We start from the raw sequence: 16,523 nt of genomic DNA on the forward strand, positions 1-16,523 counted from the left end.
ATTTTAATGTTTAACAAAATGTTAACATGTCTATAAATTGGTGTTATATATCTAAAATCATTGTTTAGAAGCTAAGAAGAGAGGGAAAATGATATAAAGAATCTTCGGTGTGAGTCGAGCAATCATGCCCATTGTAGGAGGTTTTCAACATGTTTTCAGAATGGGGCCATTATAACACCCATATCTAATGTCACAGTTAAAGATTGCTTAATGAAGTACATATTCTCATTGGATCTTTGATATTAAGTTAGTTGTATATTCTCCATATATCATTTGGCGTCATATCCTAGCATGATTGTTATAGCTTGTTGATTTGGAATCAAACAATTTATGACCTACTCTCTTTACCAACATGGATTCTCTATAAAAGTCTCTTCTTGCACTTTTTTTTCATTATTATATAAAAAGATTTATATTTTAAAAGACTAGGAGGTCTATGTATGTCTTCTGCCCTTTACAAAATTCTCAATCATTCTTTATTCTTCTCTATTTATAATCTTCCTTGCACACAATACAACCAATTAGCTTGCACACCATACAACCAACTAACCAGCCATGGTAAATAACACACAAAAATTCCAATAAATTAGAAATCACTATATCAAATCTCGAACTTTAAATAGTTTATAATTCCCATAAAATTAGTGATAAACCATTGGTAAATTCAAAATTTCCATAAAATTAGTGACAAACCATTGGTTGCATATGCCATTGCGGTAAATTTAGTCACAAAAATACCTCCCTCGCACAAAATTAACTAAAAAGTATTCTTAGAAAGCTAAATTTCATTCAAAAAGACCGCAGTCAAATTAATTAAATCTTTCCGTCTTTGGAGTTTGAATAAAAGAGTCTTCAAGAATGATGCTAAACACTTACTTTTCCGGTAAAATAAAGTAAACACCGATACAGCAGAAAATTGAGTTTCCTTTTTGAAGTTTAAATAAAGTGGAATATAAACCATGATTTTTTTATACTCTCCAAATACCTAAGGGTGACATATTAAAGAAAAACCTTAACACAATAACATTTACCTATGATTGACTCTATTCACACTACTAATAACATTTACCTATGGTTTGCAAAGATTCATCAGGGGGCTTCGAATAAGAGTTGATTTAGTCAAATACAAAATATCAACAAAACCGAATAATTGAAGTCATTGGAACCCGGGATCATTTGTGCTTATTTTTTCTTCAATCTCTAAATCAAATCAACGAGCTTCACCGAGATCTTTTATAGTGAAGAAATCACAGGCATGTTCTGTATTTCTTCAATGAACTCGCTCACCAATATTAACAGAACCATCGATTGGCGAAATTCTCTAAACAGGCGGGGCTTGGCTTTGAAAGAATCGGTGTTTCATAATATGGGGAGGTTTAATGGCTACAATACCATATCATTACACTTCGTTTTCTTAATCTGCTTGCTATTCATTAGTTTTCCTTTTGCATTCTCAGATTTACGAGCTGCCGATTGCAAGAACGATACTGGTTATGCTCATGGAAGTAGGTATGAGAGCAATTTGAACAGAGTTATGTATGATCTGGCTAACAATGCAGCAAAGACGGGGTTTAACACCTCTTGGCATGGCCAGAACGCAGAAGACAAGGTGTATGGCCTCGTCCAGTGCAGAGACGACACATCGCCACAAGAATGCTCTAGCTGTGCACAGGAAGCGAGCATCACACTTCAACAGCTTTGCGAGAATGACATAGGCGGCCGAGTGTGGTTCGATGTGTGTTTCTTGCGTTATGATAATTTCAGTTTCTTTTCAGACTTAGATGCCCATGTCATTTCTATTCTCAAAAATCCGCAGACAGTGAAGGACAATCAGGCTGGTTTTCAGAATGACGTCATGGATCTGCTTCGTCCTCTGACTGGTGAAAATTCTGATCTCGCAAGGAAGGGATTAGCTGCAGAATCCGCTACCTCTTCTTCCTCTGATACGCACAGGGTTTTCGGTTTGGTTGAATGCTGGAGAAATTTGCCTATAGAAAAGTGCAAATCATGTTTGTTAATAGCGCTCATAAAGCTGTATCCTTTTATGGTAAAAGAAGGGGGCGAAGCGTTGTTAGGAAGTTGCAGAATTCGGTTTGAGACATACCCCTTCTCCACGTTATTTCCCAGCAACGCTACAGTGCATCAGAGTAATGTTTAATTATATGTTTTTTTCTTTATTGTTGAAGTTCTGATTATCTGGGTTTGAGAACAACTTGAGTGCCCTCATTTCTCAGAAACATAAATGATCGTTTACGCTACAGGGAAATCTCCGAGAAATGTGGCCATTCTGTGCGGGTCTATTACAGGCGGATTTCTCGTCTCTGTTATATGCTTATATATATCGGTTAAAAAAATAAACAAAATGAGATCCATGACCATGGAGAGTCCAGCTCCGATCAAACAAATGGAGGAAGGTATTTGTTTTTAGGAATCTTCTTTTAGTCTGTTTCTTTTAGAATATTCGAAATTAGAATATTCGAAATTTGAACGGAAATTTTGATTTGTGTTATGTTAACTGGTTTTTTATTCTAGACATAGATTCAGTACCCTGAAAAACATTGAGGGCACTTCATCCATAACTTTGTGATTTCAATAAATTCTTGCCTGATTTTAGGGCACTTCATCCATAACTTTGTGATTTCAATAAATTCTTGCCTGATTTTACAGAAATTATACAGGAAAAATTTCACTACAAAAACTTCCAAAAAATCTCACTAAAGATAATAAAGTTATTTTACTGTATTAACATTTGAGACTTCGTTATTTACAAAATAAAGATTCATGTGCCATTTTATTAATAAATTTTATTAAAATATACATACTTTATTCTTTGAACTTAAACTAAGGAGATTACTTAGTGAACCTGTGACATATCAACTGAGTTCGTGACATATTAAATAATAACTTAATTCGATTATATATTGGAAAATCTCTGTAAACATCACATTATTTAACCCCCACCAATTCATGACGTATTAAATAATACCCTTAATTTAATTACATATTGGAAATTCTTCTAAAAGTCACATTATTTAACCCCACCAATATAAACCCAATACAACATCCCAATTTTAAAAACCCCTACTTTCACTAAATATTGTAGGTATCCATTTTTTTATTAACATTTTTTATAACTTTTTATTATTTTTTTTGCTCATTTCTTATATTTTCCAATATAAAAATCCTTTACCCTGTTGGTTATTTTGATGGGGAAAATACCAAAACCAAGATTCAAACTAAACACAGAGGCAATGCTCTGTTTTACCTCCACAGGATTTTTATACACAGACAGCTTAAAAAAAATTTCACTGAGTAACAGAGGATTTCACCACCATAAAATATTTCTATTCATTAAAACAAAAAAAAAACTAATACATCCTCTTTTTCTGAGAGAGATTTACCACTGTAAAATCATTTTCATATTCACTGCTGTGAAAAACAACTTACTGCTGTAACAAAAGTTTACATGAGCTTACTGCTGTAAAACAAAATTTACATTCACTGGTGTGTAAAACAACTTACGCTCCACCATTTTCTTTATGCACTTGCAAAACCACACATGGTTTTCCTTCACCTCTGTTTTTCAATGCCCACACAAAAACATTACAACATATTTGTGCACTGCTGTGCATACACCCTCTGGTTCTTCTTACTGCCGTAAAAAACCAGTTTTCTCTTTACTCCCGTGCGCAATACATACCAAAAAAAATCAACACACATAGCCATGTGTAAAAAACATAATAAAAAAAACTAACGTGGCCCATAACCATATTAAATGGCCTACACCTAAACTTACGTAAATGCATATATAAAAAAATACAAATGGAACGTATGCCCATAACCATTTAAAACAGGCCTCCACCAAACAATTACGAACAGCATTAAAAGCCATGACTTTTCTTACACGGCGGTCAAACCATAGACCTTTTACTCCACGTAAAAATTGATTTGACGTGGGCCTGTGCACTTTCCGGAGATCGACGGTGAAGATTTCATGCCCAGATCACTTCGCTGATCCAACGAGGTTCGCACACCAACCTCGGGTAAAACAAACGAACTTTACTGTCCGGGGAAAATGGTTTTGGGGGGTTCGTACACTGGACGCGTGTCTCATGCTGAATGTGTTCGGAGGGCTCCAAGGAAAAACAGCCTTTGCCAAAAGGCGGTGCGAACAAGGTAGATGGTTTTGTTTGGTGGTTTTCGGCTGCGTTGAAATTACACTTTTAACACTCCCCTTTAATTTCAACAGCTGGGCATTCTGTCATACCCAGACACTTCCTCAAAAATTCAAAGCTTTTCTGGTCCAGTGGCTTTGTCAAAATGTCTGCTACCTGTTCCTGAGTCCTGCAATGTTCTAAGACAATTTCTCCATTGTTCACTAACTCTCTGATGTAGTGAAACCTTGTGTCGATGTGTTTCGTTCTCTTATGAAACACTGAATTCTTTGACAAAGCAATAGCTGAGCTATTGTCACAAAAGACCACTGTCGCTTTTGCCTGCTCTTGGCCTAAGCTTCTCAACATCCTTCTCATCCATACTGCCTGACATGCTGCTGCTGTCGCTGCCACATACTCTGCCTCTGCTGTAGATAATGCTACAATGGACTGCTTCTTAGAAGCCCATGAGATGGCTCCTGAACCCATATTAAAAACATAACCGGAAGTGCTCTTCCGATCATCTACACTTCCAGCCCAATCGTTATCTGTGTACCCAACCAAATCTGAATGTTCTGAGGCATGATATAAAATTCCAAACATTTTGGTACCTTTCACATACCTCAAAATTCTCTTTGCTGCCTGCCAATGTGCTTCCTTTGGCCTCTCCATGAACCTGGAAATCAAACTAACAGCATACATTAAATCAGGCCTAGTTGCTGTTAAATACATAAGGCTGCCCACAATGCTTTTATACAAGCTAGGATCAAAATCCTTGCTGCTGTCCTCTCTGCTGAGCTTTAATCCCATCACTGTGGGAGTGATTGCTGCCTTGCATTTTTCCATCTTAAATCTGCCCAAAACTTGATTTACATATCTTGCTTGAGATATAAAAATTCCTTTTTCATTTTGATCTACTTCTATGCCTAAGAAGTATCTCAACAACCCCATGTCAGTCATTTCAAATTCATTCTTCATGACTGATTTAAAATTCTCAATGAGATAAATATCATTTCCAGTGAAAATAACATCATCTACATACAAGACAACAATTAAAATTTTACCATCCTTTTCCTTGATGTAGACTGTGGGTTCTCCTTCACATTTGTCAAATTCATTATCCAAGAGATATGAATCTATCCGGCTGTACCATGCTCTTGGCGCTTGCTTCAGCCCATAAAGAGCTTTCTTTAATTTGCACACTTTGTGCTCTTCACCTTTCTTCTCATAGCCAAGAGGTTGTTCCACATAAACCTCTTCCATTAACACTCCGTTTAGGAATGCTGATTTCACATCCATTTGGTAGACTTTCCATTTGTTTTGAGCTGCTATGGACAGCACTGCTCTCACGGTTTCCATTCTTGCAACCGGGGCGAAAGTCTCCTCATAATCTCTCCCATACTGCTGCTTGTAGCCTTTGACAACCAGCCTTGCTTTATGCCTTTCAATCTTGCCTTCAGCATTGCTCTTGGTCTTGTAGACCCATTTCACACCAATGACTTCTTTGCCTTTTGGTAGCTCAACCAAATCCCATGTTTTGTTTCTCTCTATGGCATTGATCTCCTCATCCATAGCTTCTATCCATTTCCTATCTTTAATTGCTTCTTCAAAATGGATAGGATCATCAACATGACAAAACAAGGCAAATAAGGAATTCATTCCTTCTTCATAAATTTCACTTAGATTTCTAAACTTCTTACCTCGTTCACTTGGTGTGCAAGTGCTTGAAGATGCACTTGAATTTCCTCCTTGTGGCGTGCTTGGAGAAGCACTCTCATTTATCCTCAATGGTGTACCTTGCTGTCCTTGTGTTGGTGCTGCTGTTTGGGGATTCATTTCAGCCACCTCCTCTTCATCTTCATCATGAGACAAACAGTTTTTAATGTTCACTGTTTTCTCTATGCTTCCATCCCAAGCTTCCTCCTCAATGAATTGAACATCCCTGCTGACAAAGAACTTCTTGGTAGATGGAATGTACAGCCTGTAGGCTTTGGATTCATCACTGTATCCAATGAAGATGCATTTCTCCCCTTTGCTGTCCAACTTCCTCCTTAGCTGATCTGGAATGTGTGCATAGGCCACACACCCAAAAACTCTCATGTGGGTGACTCCTTGCTTTCTCCCACTCCATGCCTCTTCTGGCACCTTGTTCATCACTGCTTTTGTAGGACACCTGTTTAGTATGTAAACTGCACAATGTACAGCTTCAGCCCAATACTCATTTGGCAAGTGCTTTGCCTTCAACATGCTCCTTGCCATCTCCATGATGGTTCTGTTCTTCCTTTCAGCAACTCCATTTTGCTGTGGGGTGTACCGAGTTGTGAACTGTTTATGTATTCCATTTTCTCTACAGAACTTTAGGAATTCATTGGAGATATACTCACCTCCTCTATCAGTTCTCAATACTTTTATGTGCAGCCCGCTTTGGTTCTCCACAAGTGCTTTGAAGTTTTGGAATTTCTCAAAGACTTCACTTTTGTTCTTGAGGAAATATATCCAAGTCCTTCTTGTAAAATCATCAATGAATGTCAAGAAATATAGGCTGCCAGCTAATGATGGAGCTTGCATTGGTCCACACAAATCTGAGTGGATAATCTCTAAGGGTGCCTTTGCCCTTATACTTTTCCCTGATGGAAAACTCTCTCTATGTTGTTTGCCCAATATACAACCTTCACAAAGGCTGTCCGGCTTTTCTATCAACGGTAATCCCTTTACCATTCCTTTTCTGCTCAATAAGTTTAGACCTCCAAAATTTAGATGCCCGAATCTCAAGTGCCATAACCAGTTCTCATCCTTTGGCACGCTTTGGAAGGCCTCTTGGGTGACTGCTGCCATTTCCTTCTTGTTCTTCAAGTCTGCCCGGATCCGGAGAGGGAACATCCTGTTCCTTGTCATTTTTACCTCAGCAATGCATCTTTTGCTGGGTGGTATATCCATGATGGTGCACACATCATTTACAAAATAAACATTGTAACCCTTTTGGATAAGTTGTCCAACACTCAAGAGGTTACATCTCATTCCGGGGACATAGTATACATCTGCTATGGTTTTCCTTTCTCCTTGTTTTGAAAATATTTTTACCTCCCCTTTTCCCATAACAGACACTTTACTATCAGTTCCTAGTGTGACCTCTGATTTCAAATTCTGATTTAACGCTGAGAAGAGGGCTACATTCCCTGTCATATGGTTGCTGCAACCTGAGTCTAAAAACCATATGTCCTCACTATGTGTTTCAGCCATGTTACAAGCTAACAGGACATTTTCTTGACTGTTGTTTTCTCTTGTAACATTTGCACTTTGTCTGCTGTTCATATCATGTTGTTTCTTTCTACAATCACTAGCATAATGTCCATACTTTTTGCAGTAATAGCATTGAACATTAGATTTATCATACCTTTGTCCTTGAGCCTGATACTGATCTCTTTGTTGGCTGCTGCCTTGACCTTGGTTCTGATTTGTATTGCTGCCTCTTCCTTGTGCATTTGATGAGCTGTTCCTTCCTCCTCTATTCTGGCTTCTGCCTCTTCCTCTTCGGTTTCCTCTTCCTTGACCTCTTCCTCTTCCAAAGGACATCTGGGTCTTGAAGGCTTGCTCAAGAGATGAGTTTTCATTCCTACTCAACCTCTGCTCATGAGTCATCAGTGATGCATGTAGCTCATCAACTGAATATCTTGAGAGATCCTTTGTCTCTTCAATGGTGGTGACTATGGCATCAAACCTTGAGGGTAAGACCCTCAATATTTTCTCCACTATTCTTCTATCTTCAATTGTTTCTCCATGAGTTCTCATTTGTGTGATTACACCAATCACATGAGTGAAGAATGATTCAATGTTGTCTGACTCCTTCATGTTCAAGTTTTCAAAATCCTTTCTCAGCATTTGCAATTTTGCTGTCTTCACTCTCTCCATGCCTTGATAGGCTGTCTTGAGGGTTTGCCATGCATTGTGTGATGTTGTAGCTGCTGCTATCCTTGGGAATATACTCTGGTCCACTGCTTGATACAACAAGACAATGGCCTTTGCATCCTTCTTCCTATTGAGTTTCAGTTGATCCTTCTCTCCCTGAGTTAATGCATTGAACTCAGTTTCATCTGCTGGTTCCTCAAACCCATATTCTACTAGTTCCCATATATCTTGAGAGATGAACAAAGCTCTCATGGTTATAGACCAGTAGTCATAGTTCTTCCCATTAAAGTGTGGGAGCTGGGTGTTGAACATACCCATGCTTGTGCTTGCCATTCCTTGCATCTTGAACTATGGTTTTAAATCCTTGACTGTGGGTTTTTTTAAAAAAAAACTGACAGTCTTCAGCAATAACAAGAGAAATGCTTTTGGGGAATACCTGAATCCTTCGCTGTCTGTGTCTTCTGTCTGCCTGAGAGATCTTGCTGCAGCAACAACCTTCTCCCTTCAGCTTCTTTAACTTCTTTAAAGAGCCTAAGCCTTGCTCTGATACCACTGTTGGTTATTTTTGATGGGGAAAATACCAAAACCAAGATTCAAACTAAACACAGAGGCAATGCTCTGTTTTACCTCCACAGGATTTTTATACACAGACAGCTTAAAAAAAATTTCACTGAGTAACAGAGGATTTCACCACCATAAAATATTTCTATTCATTAAAACAAAAAAAAAACTAATACATCCTCTTTTTCTGAGAGAGATTTACCACTGTAAAATCATTTTCATATTCACTACTGTGAAAAACAACTTACTGCTGTAACAAAAGTTTACATGAGCTTACTGCTGTAAAACAAAATTTACATTCACTGGTGTGTAAAACAACTTACGCTCCACCATTTTCTTTATGCACTTGCAAAACCACACATGGTTTTCCTTCACCTCTGTTTTTCAATGCCCACACAAAAACATTACAACATATTTGTGCACTGCTGTGCATACACCCTCTGGTTCTTCTTACTGCGGTAAAAAACCAGTTTTCTCTTTACTCCCGTGCGCAATACATACCAAAAAAAATCAACACACATAGCCATGTATAAAAAACATAATAAAAAAAACTAACGTGGCCCATAACCATATTAAATGGCCTACACCTAAACTTACGTAAATGCATATATAAAAAAATACAAATGGGACGTATGCCCATAACCATTTAAAACAGGCCTCCACCAAACAATTACGAACAGCATTAAAAGCCATGACTTTTCTTACACGGCGGTCAAACCATAGACCTTTTACTCCACGTAAAAATTGATTTGACGTGGGCCTGTGCACTTTCCGGAGATCGACGGTGAAGATTTCATGCCCAGATCACTTGGCTGATCCAACGAGGTTCGCACACCAACCTCGGGTAAAACAAACGAACTTTACTGTCCGGGGAAAATGGTTTTGGGGGGTTCGTACACTGGACGCGTGTCTCATGCTGAATGTGTTCGGAGGGCTCCAAGGAAAAACAGCCTTTGCCAAAAGGCGGTGCGAACAAGGTAGATGGTTTTGTTTGGTGGTTTTCGGCTGCGTTGAAATTACACTTTTAACATACCCCTATATTATATCATTTTGTTTTCAATATATATCTCCAATATTAAATCACGTTATAATATTCCTCCCTATTAAAATATTAAAAAAAGTATATATGCAAATTATACTATATTAATATTGTATAAACATTACTATAATTATTCTTTCAAAGGTTTTCCATTATATGGAGAATTAACAACGCAGCATCTTTTAAAAACATTTCAAATACTTTTAGCTTCTAATGATAAATATTTTTAACTTCCATGCTTTCTCTTTTGTATATGTATATAAAATTTTATCAGATTCGGGAAGGCGTGATGGCTTCTCGGGATCAGGATCGTTGTTCAATCCCCAAATAGTGTTTAGCTTGGACACATTGACTGAAGCAACAGGGGAGTTTCATGAAGATAATAAGCTGGGCGAGGGAGGCTTTGGTGCTGTGTACAAGGTAAGATGCAGAGTGCATTAGAATTATATAGGGTTTGTAATCTATGAAGGGATGTTAATGTTTCCATAATCTTACAATGCTGTATTTATTCTGGGTTTCAGGGTATAACTTCCGATGGCACAGAAATAGCAGTGAAGAAGCTGTCCTTAAGATCTGCCCAAGGAACACGGGAATTTATGAATGAAGTAAAACTTGTTGCCAAAATTCAGCATCGAAATCTTGTACAGCTACTTGGTTGTTGCGTCGACGGACCAGAAAGGTTGCTTGTTTATGAGTACTTGCCCAATAAAAGCCTTGACAACTTCCTCTTCGGTAAGTAATCCTTAAATTTATTTTTCTGTTTAAATGACTGTCTATGTTTTGGACTGTAATGATGTTGACATTTGGATGGTTGGTTGTTTTACAGACCCAGAAAAACGCAGAGTTCTTGATTGGCAAAAACGCTATAACATCATAATGGGAATAGCTCGCGGCCTTCTCTATCTTCACGAGGATTCACAACTGCGCATTATTCATCGAGATGTTAAAGTAAACAACATTCTGCTGGACGACAAGCTGAATCCCAAGATAGCAGACTTTGGATTGGCCAGACTTTTTCCTGATGATGAGACTCATGTTCACACCAGAGTTGCTGGGACATAGTAAGCAACTGTTTTGGTTACTCTTTGAATAATTAGAAAGAAAAGTGGAGGTCATTTATTGCATAGATGTTAGGGAAATCAGATATATTACCATTAGGCGCATTTCTCATATGATTTTTCTGGTTTTCTTTATGAATCAGCGGTTATATGGCTCCAGAGTATGCAATGTTTGGGCAACTATCTGTAAAATCAGATGTTTACAGTTTCGGTGTCGTTCTTCTCGAGATTGTAAGTGGGAGAAGACACACTGATATCCGCCTTCCTCAGGAAATGCAAAACCTTTTAGAATGGGTAAGCTCCTCTATTTTTATGAATCACTTGGCTTGGCTTAAACCAGCTTCACAGAAAACTAACTATAAATTAAATTGGGTAAGCTCCTATCTTATGTTTCTGAATTTGCATAAATGCAGGGATGGAGATTGTGCAATGGAGGAAACCTGTTGAATATGATCGACCCGACAATAGTTGGATGTTTGGAGCAGGAACAAGCCTTGAAATGCATTCGTGTTGGCCTTCTATGCGTCCAGGCTGATGTGTCAAATCGCCCAGCAATGTCTGATGTTGTTGTGATGCTGTCAACCAATTCAGTGGCCATACCCAATCCGACGAAGCCTGCTTTTGTTAGTCTTAGCTTTAGCGGGGATGGACATACAAAAGATGGAGCTGTTACCACGTCATCTGCCCCTCGCAAATCCAGCTGTCAGCATCCATTTTGTCAGGAGGTCCTTCTTCGTCAACCAATAGTTCGGAAGCTAGAGAGAACAATGTTGGACTCTTCGACAATTATTAGTTTGGAAGATAGTTAGATTATTGTCAGGCCTAGTTTAATAAGGTACTAAAATGGAAATCTAGTTAGTTTATTGGCTGGCCTAGTTTAATAGGGTACTAAAATGGAAATCTATGTTTCTAGGAGTGGTGTTGATATTTTTAGGGGAATAATTTGGGAGTGAAACCTAGTATTGAGATTTTAATATATTTATATATTTTGTAAATATTATTTAAATAAAATTCATAACTTACGACTCATGAATTTGCGAGATAAGATGAGATAATTCATGAATTGCATTCAAATATTTGAGGGGTTTTTCATTTTTTTTTAATGAATAATGTAATTTAATTAATTAACCATTATAATTTTACAAATTAAAAAAAAAAATGCTTTATTTATATTCATATTTAATAATATGAAACAATTTATTTTGATTTTTAATGGATTAAATTATCTATTTGATCGTGAAATCGGTCAGTGTCGTGTGGAAGTGTATAAAGGTATTTAATCAATGATGGGGATGCCCGTTAAAGCAGGGATCATTTTCATAGGCATGTTTTCTCATGTACCTGCATTACAACGTTAAAAATTATGTTTACATCATGTGTGACACTATTATATTTAGTTTTATAAGATATTATTTACTAATTTACTAATTTATTAAATTTTAAAATTTTGCAAGGTATAACGATATTGTTTAAAATAAATTTGTTTTTCAAAAATATTAATAATTATTTATATTTATGTAATATTTACTTTTATAAATTATTATTTAATTATTTATTGAATTTTAAAAATTTGTATATTATTTATTTTTGTTTATTAAAGTTAACATTTTTCAAAGTTTTATTAACAATTTTTATGAGGTTTGATTCTAAGTCACTTTGTTAAGGTGGTCCATCCTCAATGAGGTTTGTTTCTAAGGTGGTTCATTCTCAATAAGGTTTGTTTGATCCTAAGGTGGCCCATCCTCAATGAGTTTTGTTTGATCCTAAGGTGGTCCATCCTCAATGAGGTTTGTTTCTAAGGTGGTCCATTCTCAATAAGGTTTGTTTGATCCTAAGGTGGCCCATCCTCAATGAGGTTTGTTTGATCCTAAGGTGGTCCATCCTCAATGAGGTTTGGAACTTGACATGATAAAAGATATTATTAGATAAATTTATAGTTTAATATAATAAAGGTATTATTATATAAATAATTTCTTGATATGTGAATTTAAAATCATAATAAATTTTATATATTAATTAAATATAAAAAATTATAGTTGTATTTATGAAAGAATATATTTAATAATGTAATTTTAGTGTATTTAATTGTTAAGAAGATGTGTTTTTCTTTATTAGATTATAGGTTTAAATTTCTGGTGGGGTGGAGTATAAACATCTCTCTAGATTTTAGTAGTCAAAATGTTCTTGCATGGATTATGGATTAAGTATTCCTCTTTCTCCAACTTCAACCTTTGTCGAACCTCCAAATCGTCCAATTTTAGATGTGGCAGACTGCACACATTATTTGACACATAATGCACATGTGTTCTTTAAAAACTAATGTGTGAGCATTCTTATGTGCATTAGAGAAAAATGTTTGTGGGTTTTCATCGTTTCCCCTACCAAATCATGGTAGTCTTCTGTTTGCAAATATAGCCAAAGTACACACATGCCCCTATTCAAGGTTCCTACCTCCAAGGTTATCTAGCTTCAAAGGTTCATGGGTCATCTAGCTTGGAAGATAAGTCATCTTTCTTTCTTCTCTTTCTTTTGGGAAGAAAAAAAATCAAAACTAAAAAAAATTTGCACATTGGTTATATGTCATTACAATCACTGAACCCAAAATCAAATAAAAAAATCAAACCCACAACAAAGTCACATTTAGCATTAGCTCAAAGGAAAATTCCAACCCACAAACCTAAATAACAAAAGATTTAAATCAATTAAAAATATTGATCCAATAGCTTAGGAACACAAAGGAACCATCATGAGTTTCATTAGCCACATCCCTTAATAGCATTATTACCTCCATTTACTGTGCCTATAGTTAATTCACAAATATAATTGAATATATGACCAAAATGAGAGAATTCTACTCCATTTGTATTAATAAATAGAAGGTTAAACATTTGAATATGACCACTAAATGATTGTAGGGTTATTTATTGGTTCTAGATCCAACTAATCCTCTAATATGGCGAAGAGACATCTTTGCATGGATTGGTGCCACATTTGATCCATGGAAAATAAATTGGATGAGTCATTGATTTATGCTTTTTCATAAACCTCCTTGTAATAATAGGGAGGTTCCATTATATTTTCTTCATAAATTGTGGTACGAATACATGGTTAGTCTCCACAAGAACTATTTTGACATGATTAGTCTTGGTTTTTCCCTAGATCAACCAAATGCTGTGAAAAATCCATTGAGAGAGTCACCTACCCCTAGGTATATGCCTAACACATCTACCCACCCAAGAAGCATCTCAGATTTTGTATCACCTTAATGACATTAACACTATGATATCGTGTTTCACATGCAATTTAATACAATACAATTCAATTGTGGTGGTATCTAGATGAGATCCATCAGATGAGTATCTTAGACCTCCAAGCATATGGCATCAATCCACACTTATTATAGACCATCAACTTCACACAACTAGGCTCGTGTTTCTAGCTCATGTCAAGTAGCACCACATATATGCTCTCATTATGGAATACTTCCCATAGCCCAATAGATGATATGTAAATTACCATGGATATTCCACTAGATAGTTTGTTACAATAATCTACTAAAGTATATTTGAAAATATGAAATCTACACTATTGGGGTTAACCTTTCCTTATATTTATGGATTCGTTGATTATTGTGTTATGCTTATGCATGAAAAATACATACATGAAAAAAATATGAAATGAGTAAAACAATCACCTAAAACCACAATGAAATCTACACTATTGGGGATAATCTTTCCTTATATTTATGGATTCGTTGATTATTGTGCTATGCTTATGCATCAAAAATGCATACATGAAAAAAATATGGAATGAGTAAAACAATCACCTAAAACCACAATGAACATGAGATGTCATCTTATAAACTCTTGGGAGAAAAGCCAATGTTAAGGTGTGGTTGTTTTGCTATATTTTTGCTAAATGGAAATGGATGCAAGTATAAAGGAGTGAAACCTGTGACTTATGGGCTACTACAATGCATGAACCTTCTTTATTTTCTCTCTTTATCCACTCTCATCTACTCTTTTCATCTATGGAACAAAATGCACTTAAATAGAATGGAACCCCTTTTCGCCTAGTGGCACAATTATAACACAACTCGTTAGCATATTAGTGGTTAAGTTTGACTTCTTCAACTCTTAACTAGAGTTACAATATTGACTCTTCTAGAGTCTTTTTCATCATGATCATATGGATAACCTCTTTTCCATGATAATGGGGGCTAACATGGCATCCTCTCGAATCATGGTGGTAAAAACAAGAAGGTCAACTTTCAGATGGCATAACTTTTGCATACATAATCCAATTAAGGCAATTATTACATTGTTGGAAAGGTATCTATATGTAGAACAACATTACAAAGTGTGGAATTTAAAAGGAATTTTTTTACTCCCCCCGAATAACTTTATTTAATGTGTCAAATTAATTCTAGAAGGTTTCAGATCACAGTTCCCCAAACTAGGACATGCCTGTAAAAGTGGTCTTGTGAAATTAATGAAGAGGAACTTCATGAGGTCTTGCATAACTTTCAAAAATATGAGAGTCCAGACCCAAATGGCTAGAATTGTGGATTTTTTTTAGTGGTTCTATGAGACTATTGGAAGGGATATTTTGTTTGTCATTAAATAGTATTGCTCGGAAGGCCACATACACACCCTTTTTATATCACCTTCATAGCCTTGATTCCAAATATTGGTGAGTGATCTTAATATTAATATTCTGAAGGGAATAATAATGTTCGAGCAATGAGCTCGGCAAGTTTTCCAAACCTCAGCAAGTTCTAGCGAGATTTTCTTGGTGGGCTTTTGAGTGGGATAATCGATTTCGAAAATCTCTGCTTTTTTAGCAAGTTTCCTAAATATCAAATCTACTGTCCAAATATATATCTTCAGTGCCAATCATGCCATTGATATCTTGTTCCTTCCAACCTCCATTTTTTTTTAGTACATTTGCTCGCTCCTCGAAGTAGTCCATCAACTATCTTTGCATTCTCCTTCCTCAAAATTAGCGTCTTCTTCAAAAGAAAAAAATTAAATTAAATTGGGCCTCTTTTCGGCCACATCAGTCCAAAATGATATCCACCTTGGATATTTTGAAGGCACAGGGAAGCCTGAACTGTAGATATAACTGCAACATTGACTTCTACCCCATCATTTATCTTGGTAGGATTCTTCTCATATTTAATCGTACTTTCCCCTTCTTATGTGGAATCTCACTGACATATTCCTTAAACCATCAATCCCCGGCATGCCTAAAACTCACTCAAAATTTCAATGAAATTTGAAAAAGAAAATAGAACTTCCATTACATTAGCATCCGATAGCAATGATAATTTTAAAAATAGAAATTCCACTGCTTTAACATCCAATATAAAATACAATTTTCAAGAATGGATATGGCTCTAATAATTTAGGACTTTCCAATCATGGATCTGAGAATAATTAGGACTCTGTCTAATTAGAACTAACATGGCTCTGAATCATAGTATCTCTAGAATCAAAATATATTTCTGGAAAATTAAGGAATGCTTAATTTGTATAGTTAAGTTTGCTGCTGCATAACTCCACACTTTTCAAGGCAAATAAGTAACACATGTTTCGTAGTCTAATAATAACACTCAACCTTTTACTCTATTACTGATATATGTTTGCAAGATACACAACCACTTCAATAGGATATGGATGTACTTATGTGCTTATGATTTTGTTTTAATTATTCTAGTTTCATGGGTATTCATGTAAACAATATTAGTTATATTCATTAAAAAAAAAAAAATCAACAATAGTTATATTCATCAATTAGAAATTA

The 16,523-nt window shown here is 36.0% G+C and overlaps 1 pseudogene across 1 annotated transcript; it reads left to right on the forward strand.

Annotated features, from left to right (window-relative positions):
* The first annotated feature begins 1,304 nt into the window (after window positions 1–1,304).
* On the forward strand, window positions 1,305–11,511 carry LOC149173624 (cysteine-rich receptor-like protein kinase 44; annotated as a pseudogene). Its single transcript, XR_016259303.1, has 7 exons — window positions 1,305–1,374; window positions 1,458–2,414; window positions 9,935–10,080; window positions 10,182–10,392; window positions 10,487–10,721; window positions 10,862–11,012; window positions 11,132–11,511. The product of XR_016259303.1 is annotated as a cysteine-rich receptor-like protein kinase 44 (transcript).
* The last annotated feature ends 5,012 nt before the right edge of the window (window positions 11,512–16,523 follow it).

This window comes from Pinus tabuliformis, chromosome 4_2 (genome assembly GCF_031772625.1).
Source record: "Pinus tabuliformis cultivar Carrire ecotype Pingquan chromosome 4_2, CPIR1, whole genome shotgun sequence".
In the NCBI taxonomy this organism is placed as follows: Eukaryota; Viridiplantae; Streptophyta; class Pinopsida; order Pinales; family Pinaceae; genus Pinus; species Pinus tabuliformis.